We start from the raw sequence: 14425 nt of genomic DNA, 5'->3' as shown, positions 1-14425 counted from the left end.
TTTTAAGGGAAAGTTATTGATTTTCAACAGGAATCTAACTATGTCACATACTAATAACAGCATTATTTTTGTTGTTTCAGGGCAAAAAAAAACAAGCAAGTTGCAGACTTGTATAATTCACATATTTACTCCCAACCACAGAAAATATTTATTCATCCAAATGATGTATCTAAAGCTTGAGATACACCATAAATAACGCCCAGTGTTCCCAACTGGAAGATACCCTTGTATGTACAAAAGCTTTTCTCACAGTTCTACTATAGCTACGCTGACTGTAAGGTCAGGGTCATTTCAAACAGCCAATACTGAGTGTGACACAAAATTAGCTAGGATTTTGAATTCACTGGTATTAGGACTAGGACACCTGGATGCCTGTATGTTCTGTTCCACGACAAATACAAACTCCATATGGAAAGCGTCTTAGCTGAAATAAAAGGATTCCTGAAAGCAGCAGCCACTAGCAAGCTGCAGATTTTCTTGCAACCTGAAAAAATATATCTTGTCTCATCCAGGATTACAGGACATGTTGGATTCTTTATCTATCTAAGAGCAATGGAGAATCTTTAATCTTCTAGGATCACAAGCTACAGTTGTGGTGGGCATATATATCCTTTGTGGAGAAGTGCACCACGCTAGCCATTTTCAAGATTTCTAAACTATTACTGATGCCTGTACTCCCCACAGTTTCTACCATCAGTTGTACTTGTCTGAGGTAGAAAGCAGCTCTTAAAATGAGAAATAGAAATCTATTACTTTGATCACCTAAAATTACCAGACAAGGCAGACAAAGAAGCTGTTTTCATAGTGACCTCTCAGAGCACATTGTCTTTCTAGGTTTGATAACGTGTTTCATTCTAAACAGCAGCTTCCCTACAACTAACTGTGCTATTTTGCCCAACTAATGAAATACTTCTGTATCAGGAGTTTTTTCCTTCATAACCTTCTTCACACAGCAGAGGTTTAACAAGCACCTTGAGCTGCTTTACAACACTGCTTTCTTTCCTGTTGTGGAAAGCAAGAGGCCAGCCTTATAAATTCAAAGCTGCTAGATGCAAAAGAACATCATAAAGGGTTAAAACGTTTGCTGCAATCTTTTAGATATGTTCTTCAGGCCAGTCAAAGCTGTGCTCATTTTCTACCTGCCAAGGTTTCTGCTATTCATACATATATCTTAATTTCAGAATGCTCATTTACACTTTATGATACCATAGAAACTTGGGAATGATCATTGGGAGTGTTTTTCATTTTCTACCTTCTTTGAGCCTCAAATACATATTGAGAAATAAATTACTTGACCTAGTGGATTAAAATGAGATAAAAACTCTACTATTAAGTTAAATAGCAAAATTCATGATGAAATTTTTGCTAAAATTTGAATTCCTTTCTCAGCTAAAGCCTGTAAACAGGTTAGCATTTCCTTGTCCTTGAAATGTAAGACTATTTATTTAAAGTTTCCCATATTTTATCTGTTATTAAAAAGGTCTTTACAGACTTGCTATTAGAAAGATTGCTATAGCAGAGTTGCTTGTTCTCTTATTTTACACTGATCAACATGATGTTAAAAACGACAGATGAAGTGCTCTCAGTCAATTTTCAAGCACGCAAATACCCCCTACCATTACACATCCACCAGTACACATCCACCAGTACAGTTCACTCTTGGGGGCAAGAAAAGGCATAAATAATATTTCTGACATAACAATTTATGGTTATGGTCTGGTTGCAGTACTCTACAACTTCAGCCTCGTCTCTCCTTAGAACCAACCATTCCACTCTATGGATAAAGCAGAGGCAAGCATGCACCCGCATCTAGACAATGATGTTCCGAATCCACTACATTAATATAAGTGGCTCTGCATTGAGCAACTTAAGCTACTACCTCAGTTGGAAACAAGAATATGTATTCTGTTGCCTTTGTCATGGGGACAATGACCTTCAGGTGAGGTGGGAGATGAAGTGTATAAGCAAATTGTGCTAATGCCATAAACTACCTCAGTTATTTCAGTCAGGCCTGAAAACGTAAGTGAAATGCATCAGGAAGTATGTACAGTTTCTTCTCTGCTTTTATTTACCTGCAAACAAAGGCATTTTAATGAAGCCTGAGAAATCTGGCTGGGAAAATGGACTCCAAATCAACTCAAAGGCTCAAACCAAACCTGGGCTCATGAAGTACAGAATGCACCTCCATTTTTTAATGTAATACGTATTGTTCATTCCTGGAAGCTGAAGCTCTGCTTCATCCCATTCATGTTCTATTCTCAATGAAAAATAACAATAGCAAAGGAGATAAAGAATCTGAAAAGCACTTCTTCTTATTTATGTTCTTTTTATCTTGACTAACTTTAAACCAAAATAGCCCTAAACCACTCAACCAATAAACAAAAAACATTACCTCAATCCTGTGTTTAATTTTGTTCTTTGGGGAAAGTCATTTTTGCAGATGGTGTTTCATCTTTGATACAACGATTAGGCTTTTCAAGTAAGCTTGGGTGTCAACCCCAAACTCTTAAAGGCGATACTGTGAATCCCTGTAATTTACCTAGAAGATTCTGAAATGAAACACTGAAAGATTCTCACAATAAAACTGAGTGCCTTCCTTTGATTGTTTTGCCTTTTTTTTTTCTCACTATCACGGCTAAAGTTGTTCATGTTACAGTAATTAAATCAAAAGTTCTGCTTTAAATTTATGTCAGACCATGTTCTGGCACTTCAAAACTGAAGTGAATGAAAAAGTCACTGACGCTGAAAGAAAGAGACAGATAATGGGGGGGGGGGGGGGGTAGTTAAAAACAATAATGTAAGACTGTTTAACACTGTTAAATATGAATGGAGACAATAGGCTCAGAAGACATTAAAGTTTCTTTAAAAATGTAAGTCCTTTTAAAATATTTTGGATTTGGACACTGGAGCTGGGAATACCACTTTGCTTCCAAAAGGCAAGAAGGGTATTAAGTAATGCTTATACATACCTATTATGTAGATAGCAACTACCATCAAAGTCAGACCTAGCAGTAAAACCTATGTTTTGTTTTCAGAGTTCTTAAGAAAAAGTCAACCTCCATTTCTGTGATGACAGAGGAAGAAATACAGATCGAAGGTTAACTGCTCAGAAACCATATGAAACCACAGATGTAGCCGGCACTGTACAAGGTCTCTATCCAAACTGCCAGCGTCACTGCATGGCTACTAAATGGTCCAGCAGAAAAGACTGTTTTTACCTTGTTTGGCAGTTGGGAGCAGAAAAGTAATAAACAGGTGAAGTATTTAGCAATAAGGTAAATGAAATCCTGTCAGTTCACAAAATCATAATTATTCCTGGAACTGTAGCAGCAGACAAAAGCCAGCACATGACTATAGCTACTGAGGACAGTGGATGGGTATCAATGTGTAATCACAGTGTGGGCACCATTTCATTTTTCTGAGTCATCTCTAGACCTCTACTGAAGGAATTTCATCTGCTGATGTAACGCCAGTCTGACATTTCCTTGCAAAAGGAATAAATACTATTATCTTGAAGGGCACATCAAAAGATGCTGTCTGCAAGACACTTTGGAGCACGATTCTGAGACAAGTAATATGAACAAGAGTCATCTTTCTCATCACAGTCATCAGTTCAAAAAAAAAAAAAGGAGAAAAGAAAAAAAAGAAATTTCTAGCTGCAAGAGTCAAAAAATGTGCCTGAGGCACATGAAGAAACATGGTGGTTTCAGTGAAGAGTCTAAGTATGTGAGAGAGCTCTGAGAGCATTAACAGGTTCCATTCTGTGCCCAGTGCTGATACTTCAAACTACAGCAATTAATGAACAAATGTCTTGTTTAACCAAGAAAAAGGGAAATTCTAAGGTATGCTTACCTTTCTGCCAGTGAGGCCTACTTCGGTAAACAAGTAGCTGGTTTCTAGTAAGCATTGCTACTATTTTATTTTTTTTCAGACAAGTACAAACCAGGCTGGTATAGCAGAGCAACGCCCTACAAGTGACCAGGGGGATTCTCGCTGCAACATTTCCATTGCCATAGATGCACTACAGCTGCAAGCTGAATTATATTTGCCATTTCACAGAGATGGAACTTAACTTTGGGTACAGTTCAGAGTATTTATTAGTACCTCTTGAATCCCCTCTCCCATCAGAACCTGTGTTTGAACAGGTACTTTCATATGTATGGACCAAAAAAATCCCCTTCCATCAGAGAATTAAATATAATTAAAAACAGAAGTCTTGGGGCAAACTTTTCCATGTTAGGAATAGATAGTGTGAACAGCAATATTAATATACATCTGTTGTGGTCGGATTCCCAGATAAGCAGGAGGCAGAGAAAATTCACACAGCATCTTTTATATAGCTAACTGTAATGTATATCCTTGTAGATTGGATACCTCTAGTGAATTACCAAAGAAGGGTGCTAGTCTCTTTCCTAGTTAGTATTAAAGAAAAAAATCCCAACCTACCACTCCATTATGGGTAGAAGATGAACATGGAGGCTTCATGCACCTTTGCCAGCCAAGCGCCATAAAGCAACAGATCAAGCTGTGAGAATTTTAAATCTTGTGGGTTGCTGTGCCATGTTATGAACTAGATCTCATACAATTCATCACCCAAGTTGCAGAAAAATAGTTCAAGAACTCAAAATAATGAATTCTGTCATTTCCAATAGAAGTGTGAAGGGAGAATTATGAATGAACCTTTTAAAACACGTATGTGGAAGGAGATTGCCCTTCTACAAAATGAAAGCAGCAGGCTTCTATTTAAATGGCCCAATCCTGAAACCAAGACCTTTCATTTTCAATTAACTTAAATTGACAATTGAAAAAGGTTTGAAAATGTTGTTGGAGCCTTTCAGTTTGATGTATCTCAGCTCTGACATTGCACACAGCATTCTGACCTGATTTTTAGGGTGTGCTGTTTTAAAATTGAAAATTTGAAATGAAAAATATTTGATTCAATCAAAGCTGTTTCAAGACACTCAAACATCTTAATCTGTTAGAAATGAATTTTCCATGTTTTCTCATCATATGTTATATAATGCATCATTCATTAAAAGACATTAAAACCTAAGAGCCATGCTTTTCTGTAATGTTAAGTTACCTTATGTTGCAGCAATATTTTTCTTGTGAAATTAAATTCTATCACAGAACATATTACCATATACAACAGGTAACTATTTACTACAGAAATAAAACCTTTTTTTTATATTCTAAAACAGTCTATGTTACCAGGCTAGAGTACCAGAACAATGCAATTACCGATGTTACATATCTCACTCAACATGGCACAATATAGTCAAATCATGCTAATTTTCAGGCTTAGCTTCAAACAGCGTGAATTGTTTCAGTCACTTTTAAACACACAAAGGAATCAAGAAAGCCTTCCAAACAGCCAAACCACTTAATTTAAATAAAAATGAAAATAAAATAAACAGAGAATATTTCAAAGCTTAAAAGATGAAGATGGAACTTTAAAGTCACTGAGAAGTGAGGTAGCGAAATTCCCACACTGAAAGAGTCTGTTTGTCAATTAATAAATGGAGTACCTTGCCCCTGCTATCCAACAGATATAAAAGTGCAGCTGCTCAACTCAGAACCACATTATAGCAATGACTCAATCTTAAATCAAGTTGAGAACTATTATTGTTGTTTTGTTATAAGATCCAATTCCCAAATAAGCAAGCATAAAATTTGATGGATTTTCCAAAATTTCTGTAGCTTGAAGGGTTACCAGAATCTTTTCAATATAGAGCATACAAGCGTAGAACGGGTTGCCGCATTGGTACCTTTGAATTTTCTCATGAAGTCTACGCTAATGATCTGGTAAAAAAGAATGAATATTGTTTAAAGTAGTGTTTTGTCTCTTGTAGCTGACAAAAAGCCAGTGGAAACTTATCTATGTGATGAAGATTTGCAAGTAACTTTGGTGATATGTTCTGGACCCCATTTCTCCACCCCAGCCCTAAAGAGCTTGAAGAGACAACAGGAACAACCTCTTGCAGTACTGAGTCCGTATGCATCTGTTATAAATTCTGCAGCATGGTTCAAAACAGAAGCCATGTGAAGCACAAGAACCAAGTTCTGTTCTTGCACTACTGCAGTTTATTAGTAAACTCAGAGGGATCAAATAGGATTTGGTTCAGAAATTCAAATGTGGCAAAGCTATACGAGGCCTTCACCTCTGGAGGAATTGGAGTAGCAAAGATGTGTTTATACTGGAATACCTTTGTTAGGGAGCAGGCCTGAAGCTGCTTTAGTGATGCGTGCAAATTAGCACTAAATATCACTTGACTGTCCAAGGAATTGGATGTTGCCAGGCCACAGGCATTCTGTTTTCCTCTCTGTATCTCCTCTGTTCTTCATTGGTTGGAGGTGGGATAGAGGACAGTGTTAGCTCAATGCCAACTGAAACTTTTCCCAGTATATTTTACATTGGTACTTACGATAGCCTTCTTGGAAATCCGACCTGGATCTCTGCATTCCCTTGGTTTTACATTAATGCCACTGAATACAACATTTTGGAATATAGATATTCCTCTGATTATATAAGTCACAGAGAAAGTGGTAAGGAATTAGTTCTGGGAAATCAGTTTTAGGCTCCAAATGCTTGATCTAATAAAATGAAAGGCAACTTCATGAAGTTCTTTTCCAACCTAAGTGATTCTGTGATTCCACGAACAAGATAGTGGCATTCTGATCTTGTCCTACACCTGACTGCATTCTTTTTCATATGTATGAAGTGACCCTCAGTCAGTCTGGTGTGCTTTGGTAAGCGAAACAGGGACAGGGAGCTGAGCACTGGGTGATGAAAATATAATTTTTAAAATTGTTTTTCCTCTCAGTGATTCACAGACCAAAGGATAATTTGCCCAGGGAAGTGGTGGCGTCACCGTCCCTGGGGGTGTTAAAGGAAAGGTTGGACCTGGTGCTTAGGGACATGGTTTAGAGGGTGACATTGGTAGCAGGGTGATGGTTGGACCAGATGATCTTGAAGGTCTCTTCCAACCTTAATGATTCTATGATTCTATGATAATGGGAAGCATGAACTGAGTTTCAACACAGCAGTGTCTTCCTTTTTCCCTTATCATATGAATAGAAAAAGGAAAGAAGAATGAAATGACTGATTCAATTCATAACATTTGAAAATCACCTGCACATATATAAATATTTCATATGCCTTCTATATAAGTTGTGAGAACTGCTATTCTTAAGGAATATGGAGAATTACATAGCACTTTGTAGTTTTCTCCAGCACATAAAAGACTCGGGGACTTGGAAAACTGTGCAGCATTATCACTCTCATTCACTAAGTCAGTTTTAACAAACTCAGCAGCAATAACAAAGATGTCACTTTAAATTAGACTAGTGTCTTTGTAATATCGATGAGAAATCACAATAAATTAAAGTATGTGCTGCATTGTACAAGAAATGGCCTACAAAAAGGAAAGTCTGATATAACCATACATCACTATGGGATATTGTTCATTACTACAAATGTGAGAAGTTGTTTTAAAATAGTGTTATCATTGCAATCTACTGTTTACTTCAGAAAATGTTTGACTACATCTCCTGTTTCAGTGTACAGGAACGGATGTTCGACTGGCAGGCTGAAGTGTTAACATCTGAAAGTTTGCCTGCAGCAAAGTTAAGGTAGCCCATTACAGTTCACCTGCAGCACTGTTAAAGCACTGACACCACTGTTGTATCTGCCTGCAAAACATTTCTTGGCTTGTTTTGCCCTTTTAATGTTTTGATTTTCTTTTTTTTAATTACTTTTCCCCTTGAGGAAGTATTCCGGGATTCCTTACCAAGGCGTACTGCAATGGCCAAGAAGTTCTACTAGGAGCAGCCCCACAATAACAAATCCACCTGCTGCACAGGTGACCACGAGGGCGGGGGCGGAGGAAAAAAAAGGGGGGGGGGGGGGGAGCAAGCAGAAAATCTTCCTAAACGCGGTCCAAAAACGTAACCTGGACTGCGAAGGCGTCCCAAATGCCTGCACAGCCCCGCGCAGCGGAAGCAGCGCTCCCGACCGGCGGGGCCGGGACCGCAGGAGCGCGCAGCGGGGCCGCGCATCGCCGCGCTCCCACGGCCTCAGTCGGCGGCCGGGCAGGGCAGCACACCCCGCCCCGAGGGCCCGAGGGTGCGCCCAGCTCTTCGCGTTTCTCCGGAGCGCCTCGGGGCGCCGACAACAGAGACACGTGACCAGACGTATTTATTAAAAAAAAAAAATAAAAAAAAATCTTATGTATGAAACACAGAACATCCCCCCGCCCTCCCCCAAAACCGGCTGCCGGGCGGTCTTACGCCAGCCGGGCCAACTTTCCCGGCTCCGCACATTTGCCTCCTGTGGCGGGGCTGTGTCAGTGGGCGGCCGCCAGCCCCAGGGACTTACCGGCGGGGCCGCGCCGTCCCTCGGGCTCCGGCGGCGCGGTCGCAGCTCAAGGCGGCGGTGGCAGCATCCCCCGGGCCGCCTGCCTCCCCGCACCCCCCGGCTCCCCGCGGGCGTCCCGGCGCCGGGCTGCGTGACTTGTTGGGTGCCGCTGGCACCGTCTTTACCATATGCTGTAGCGGGAGGGAAGGAGGCGGAGGAGAGCGTCTGTGTGGAAAAGGGGGGGGGGGGGGGGGGGAATTAACTTTGCTCAATGGCGACAGGGCAGCAGCCTCAGCACAGGCATCAGATCGATTTACTAAACAAACTGAAACGTGGGTGGGGATGTTAAACAGTAACCAGCAGGCTCAATGAAAACTGAAAGCTGCTGCCGACAGAGGCTAGCCCTGAGCGCACCCTTCTGCCCCGCCCGCGGCCGCGTAAGGCGCTCCCGGCCCGGCCCGGCCAGGCTTGGCGCGGCTCGGCCCGGCCCGGCTTGGCCCACTGGGGCTCGGGCGGGCTGCACCTGGGCTCTCCTGCGCCCTCCCTGTGGGCCGGGCTCGTTCGCCGCGGTGTTGCGGCGGGGCTTCGGCTTTACCGCTCCCCCCCCCCCCCCCCCCCGGCACCCCCTTCCCGCTGTGTGGAAACGTGAGTGGGTGCCCCCTCGTGGGGACCCCCCTCCCGCGGCACGGCAAGGGCCGGGGTCCCCTCCAAGCCCCGCGGGGCGAAGGGCCCAGCACCCTGGCCTGAGGGCTCAGCCTGTGGCCGCAATGGGCCCGGTGCTCAGGGCAGGGAAGGTGCCGGAGGCAGCGGCACCAGCCTGGGCTGCAGGCGGCCCTGGGCTGGGGACACGCAAGAACAGCCCGGCACGGCTCGGCACGGCACGGCCCGCGGCGGGGGAGCCAAGCCGCAGCCCTCGGGGCTCCACGGTGTTTGGAAGCCAGGGATTTGGGGAACAGAAGCCTCAAGGGTTCCTCCCCGTGCGACGCTCCCTTTGTTCCCCTGAAGCCGTCAGGGGGAGAAAAATAAAAATAAAGCCCCCCACACACACCCTTTTAGTTAGGCGCCTGATTGTACGAAGGAACGGGGCTAAATAGGAGGATCCATCGCATACGCGCTGTTAACGGCACTGCAGACACTTCGTCGGCCTCTTAGGGAGGAGGTCATGACACAAGGAAGTATTTATAAAATAATAATTGTCATTGTCCTCCGACATTGCACATTCACAGACTCGAAACAATAATTAACGCCTTGACCATGATATCACCCGCTCACGCCCTCAGAGGTATCAGGAAGAAAGAAAGTAATTCACGGCGGTGAAGGTGTCGTCTTGTCCCTCCAAACATCGTGCGGGGAGGGGGACGGGGGGTACACGACGGGTGGCGGTGCGAGAGGAGGAAATTTGGCAGAAGGTCCCATGCGAGAATGGGGAGTCCCCGCAGAAAGGGTCTGCTTTGCCTTGGATGCGTGAGCATGCCTGGCTCCCGTAGCCGCACACCCGTGTCAGTGATTTAACGGCACTCTCGGAGGAGAGGCACTAGCGGGCTCTGCACAGGAAGGAGATTGGAAAAAAAATATATGAAAAATGTTCTTTTCCTCTAGCCTCTGTAAGCGGCCGGTGATTGATTGGTTTCCCCAGTGAGGTGATCAGCAAGGTTGCTTTACTTTCTTACCGGTGGTACCTTGCCATGCTGTTGTATCTCGTTATGATGGCCATTTCCTCATTTCCAGAGTTTCCCCGTGGAAACTCTGGAGGCAATTTCTGGGGGCTTTCGATTGTCACTTGGAGGGAACAAAGGGAATTTCACTTAATTCCCTCCCATTACGAAACATTAATAATCACTGGAAATAATCGCCTAGATAGCCACAAGGAAGGTGTAAATACATCCAAAGTCCTCCGGTGTTATTTCAGAGGTGGTTTTTAAAAGGCCAATAAAAGTCGCCGAGGAAGACTTGTTCCTGAGGAGTTCTTGCCCATCGCCTGCCGCAGATAAAATACTACAGGCGAGGGCAGTACTGACAGTGAAATAAACGTTACTGCTGCTGGCTACAGCGCGCCTCGGAGCGATCCGCAGGAGCAAATAGCCGGTTTAAAAAGTGACTGTCACTTATGTGGGGGTCGCTTTTTACCTTTCTTTCGAGAATCTCAGCCGTGTGCCGTGAGCTAATAAACAGTTTGCATATGTGAATAAAAAGGATGGGTCCTCATCTCTTTGCTGTCTTAATTAGAATAAAATTAACATACTAAAGCCAAGTGGTCATCCGTAGCAACTGTATTTCCACACTTGAATCTGGATCGTAAACTGAGACGTGAGCAGATTTTACGGGGTGAAGGGGCGGAGGGGGGGCTGGACGTTTTGATTCAGTCACTTCAGCGTGTACAAACGTTACTATTACTCTTTCTGCGGGAAAGGTACTGCTTTGTACCAAAAGCAAATAGCCTGAAGAATAGTAAATAGAATTTCTTTCATGTGCGGGGAATATTTGCGCGTATTTCTCATCACATAAGGCCACGTTTGATTTAACCTTAATCTAACTAGTGGCTTTCATTTCGACTTCAGCGTTTTCTTAAATGGTTTTTATGAAGTGGTTGCCTCTTCTAGTTATCAACAACGTTTTTGAGGAAGAGTGGGGGGCAGCATAGAGTCCCTTGACGGTCACCTCGCCACCAGTGTTACCTTCGAAGCAGCGTTTTCACGTGGCACCTCCACGACGAAATCATGCGACCGCCCGAAGAGACGCAGTGCTGCGAATTGGCCCGGCGCCCCCGGCCGGGAGCACCCCCCGCTACCCTCTAAGGGCAGGGGCTCCCCCAAACTCCAGTTCTGCCCCCCTCAGCTGAGGAGGGAACACCAAGCAAGGCACGGGGACAGCGTGGATCCTCTGCCTGGGATCCCTGAAAGCAAAGGCTGGGCCAGCAGGGGCAGATGATGCCCCTTTGCTCACCACTTCTCTCCCCCAACTACATCCCGGGAGGCAAGGCAGGGAGACGCTACTGAGGTTAGGGAGGCGAGCAAATCCACGTAGCCTTTTGCGGCGCAGTTAACGAATATTTCCAGGCGCTGATCTCGAGGGGGAAGCCCCAGACAGTAGAGTTTCTGTGGCAATTTGGACAAGCCCCTCTAAGCACCTGGCCGCCGCTGGCCGTGGCTGCAGACCCCCGCTAAGCGGCTGCCCGCTGGCTCTGCCCTCTCGTCCCCCGCGGGGTGCTCGGGGCGCGCAGCCTTGCTTGCTCCCGCAGAGCAGCCACCGGCCGCCGCTGCCCTTCCCCGACCTGGCCGTCCCTCTCCGGGCACTTTATTTGGGGAGAAAACAAGGGAATCCGCTGGTGGTGTGGCCGCGGCCGGCAGGGCAGGGCGGCGGTGGCAGGCAGGCGGCACCCCATCGCGGCAGCCCGGCCGGCCTCCCCTCGCCTCATCCCGGTATCATTAACCTGCGGGTGAAGCAACTGTTTGTGTGCCCTCACTCCCTTTCCCGAGCTGCCTTTTCCCTGTTACTTATCTATCGCTTGTAAATCATTTATGGGGAACAGGGCACTTCTCTCCTCGCAGGAGCTTCCCTTGAAAAACTTTCCTATCTTCAGGCAAGCGCCTTTTTTCTTTGTTAACACGAATAATTGATAAAGGACCCCAACGTGCCTTCAAAAACCATCTAAACGGCTGCCGGGAACTATAGTCGCTTAGGGTCACGGGGAGCTCCTGGCTTTACAAATGCAATACAGGAAACGATCAAGACCAAACCGGTTTAAAGAAACAGCTAGTTTTATGTGGTTACCTGAAACCATAAATGGGAAACCTGGTCTAATTTTACAGGTTCTGGTTTGGGGCGTTCAAGCTGACTTCTGCAGAGCCCTACCCCCCTCACCCCTCATCAGAGAGCACCTGGCATTCTGGTACTACTTCATGTTTTTGTGTTTTCTTGCCTCGAAAAACAGAGTGAGAGAGAAAGTGCATTGTTCAAAAGAAAAAGAAAAGCTGTAAACCTCTTAAAACTGAATCGTGAGATTACGCCGGCACCACGCGGCTATGAACCGATTTCAAGGGCTGCATTAGAGGCTCTGTTTTCTTTAAAGGTTCCCTGGCTAAACTATTAATTGCCAGGGTTTCATGAAAGATTTGCAGACTTTACAATCATTTATGATCCGTGCAATAAAACCTCGGAGATATGAGCAGACTGGTTCAAGGTGTAATGCAAAGATGTATTAGGTGCCCTTGGCAACTATCTGTGGGTGCTGTTTGTATTCCCCGAACACGCCCTTCACTGCAATGAACATTTCTGCAAACCGCGGGTTGGGTTGTTCATTTCCAGAGCTCTGAAGGCTCACACAAAAGAGCTATAGATTTCAGGCAGGGGAATCAAATGATTGGAAACTCATTCTAGTCCCCCGAAGAGTTCAAATGCAAGTGAGATAATTACCCTTGACGAAAAGTAAACTTCGAGGGAAAAATATGTGCCTTCCGCCCCCCCCCCCCCCCCCCCCAAATTAAAAGCCCTCGAGAGAGAGCAGATCCAAGCATTCAGACCCGCAATGCTCTCCTGACCCCCATCAGGGCGGAGACCACGTTATTGTCTGCCACAACAGAAGGCGGAGAGGAACCCCTCGAACCCGAAGAAAGACACCTCAAAGCGTATTGACGCTCCTCCAATGATATGGTATTTAGGAGCCTCACCAGCGAGTACCCTAGGCAGTTTAAAGATTATCCCCCTCAAGATCTTTGAAGATTATGCTAATGACTGCAGATTACAAGAGTTTACTGAAAGGGGGGAGACACAAAACCGGCCTCGTGGCGGTTTCCCATGGTAATTTTCCGCGTCTCTTTTAAGATGATTTGTGCCCCGCTCCCTCCGGCCGTTCCCTTCATTAGCCGGGAGGTGAGGAGGGGGCTCCCGGGGCCGGGGGGGACGCGGGGGGCTGCAGCCCCGGGAGCGCGCACCCGGCTGCGCCGCAGGTAGCACGGGTGGAGGAGGCGGTGGCGGGGAGGCGCGGTGCGAGACCCAGCCGTGCCACCTAGCGGGCGACACGCCGAGCCGAGCCGAGCCGAGCTGGGCCGAGCCGAGCTGAACTGAGCCGAGCCGAGCCGAGCCAGGACGCGCTGCCCACCGGAGTGACATCGTAGCAGCCGACTTGAAGTGGGAAAATCCTACGGCGATGAGAGGATCCATCCCTCCATCTTCAGTGCCCCCCCCCCCCCCATCTTCACCATTTCGCCCATCGTGTAGAGAGATACATTGCTAAATGGAGTCTGAGAGCTGGGGTCTCCCGGCCTGTTTGTTGCACCTCACCCATGTCAGTGATCCTATCAATTCCCTCCCTGGAGAAAGTACACCCTCTGATCATGCAAATGAAGGGTGTGGGGTACCTCATCATCTCGGACGCTGTCATTAGCATAACGGTAGAGAATGTGTGGAAGAGCAAATCGTGTTCATGGTGTTTGTTTCTCCGATCAAAGATCCTGCTAGGCTAGAGCAGAAATAAGGGTTCAGGATCACAAATGCAGTTACTGATGTAATATGAACAAATACAGTGAAATCAATTCCCCAAACAAAGACAATATCTGTATATTTGGAGATATTCTTTTGATCTTGTTGCTTATTCCAGGCCATGTTCAGAGTATGCATTATGCGAATTGTGATTCATTTATTTTCCTCCCAAAATACAGTCAAGAGATATATGCATGGACAAAAGATAAAATTAAAAACATTCCATAATTATTGCAAATAATTCAACATACCACATGTAAAAGCACTGGCCACACCAGATCATCATTCTAATGGTTTATTGCTTCATTTACACTTGGGAAGTGTATTGCTCCATCACTATATGATGCTTTTAATATCATTTAGAATATACCTCATGCTTATCTATAAAAATGATTGAAAGGTTAATATACGTGACAGTTTCAGCATATATATGTATCTATCAGTCTGAAAGGCTCCTTACTCAAAGTGGAAACTTCTGTGTTTGAATATGTAGTGGTTGCCTTAGACTGCCTGCCAGGAGATACAGGTCTTGGGTGATATCTTGGAAACTCTGGGATAGGTAAGCAGAGGACATTGTTGTTGAAAGAGATT

At 45.2% G+C, this 14425-nt stretch overlaps 1 protein-coding gene and 1 long non-coding RNA gene across 2 annotated transcripts in view; one reads left to right on the top strand and one right to left on the bottom strand.

Moving 5' to 3' along the window:
• Window positions 1-8587, bottom strand: part of HNF4G (hepatocyte nuclear factor 4 gamma) — a 68670-nt gene extending 60083 nt beyond the window's left edge. Inside the window, exon 1 of the mRNA XM_080581640.1 lies at window positions 8378-8587. The gene's annotated coding sequence lies outside the window, so the exon portion shown is untranslated. The remainder of the gene's footprint in view (window positions 1-8377) is intronic.
• Window positions 1-14425, top strand: part of LOC308190358 — a 620619-nt gene that overhangs the window by 467188 nt on the left and 139006 nt on the right. The window lies entirely within an intron of this gene.

This window comes from Anser brachyrhynchus, assembly GCF_964034855.1.
Source record: "Anser brachyrhynchus genome assembly, chromosome: 2".
In the NCBI taxonomy this organism is placed as follows: Eukaryota; Metazoa; Chordata; class Aves; order Anseriformes; family Anatidae; genus Anser; species Anser brachyrhynchus.
Note: the sequence above shows the minus strand (reverse complement) of the source record. Positions and strands in the feature narration are given on the sequence as shown.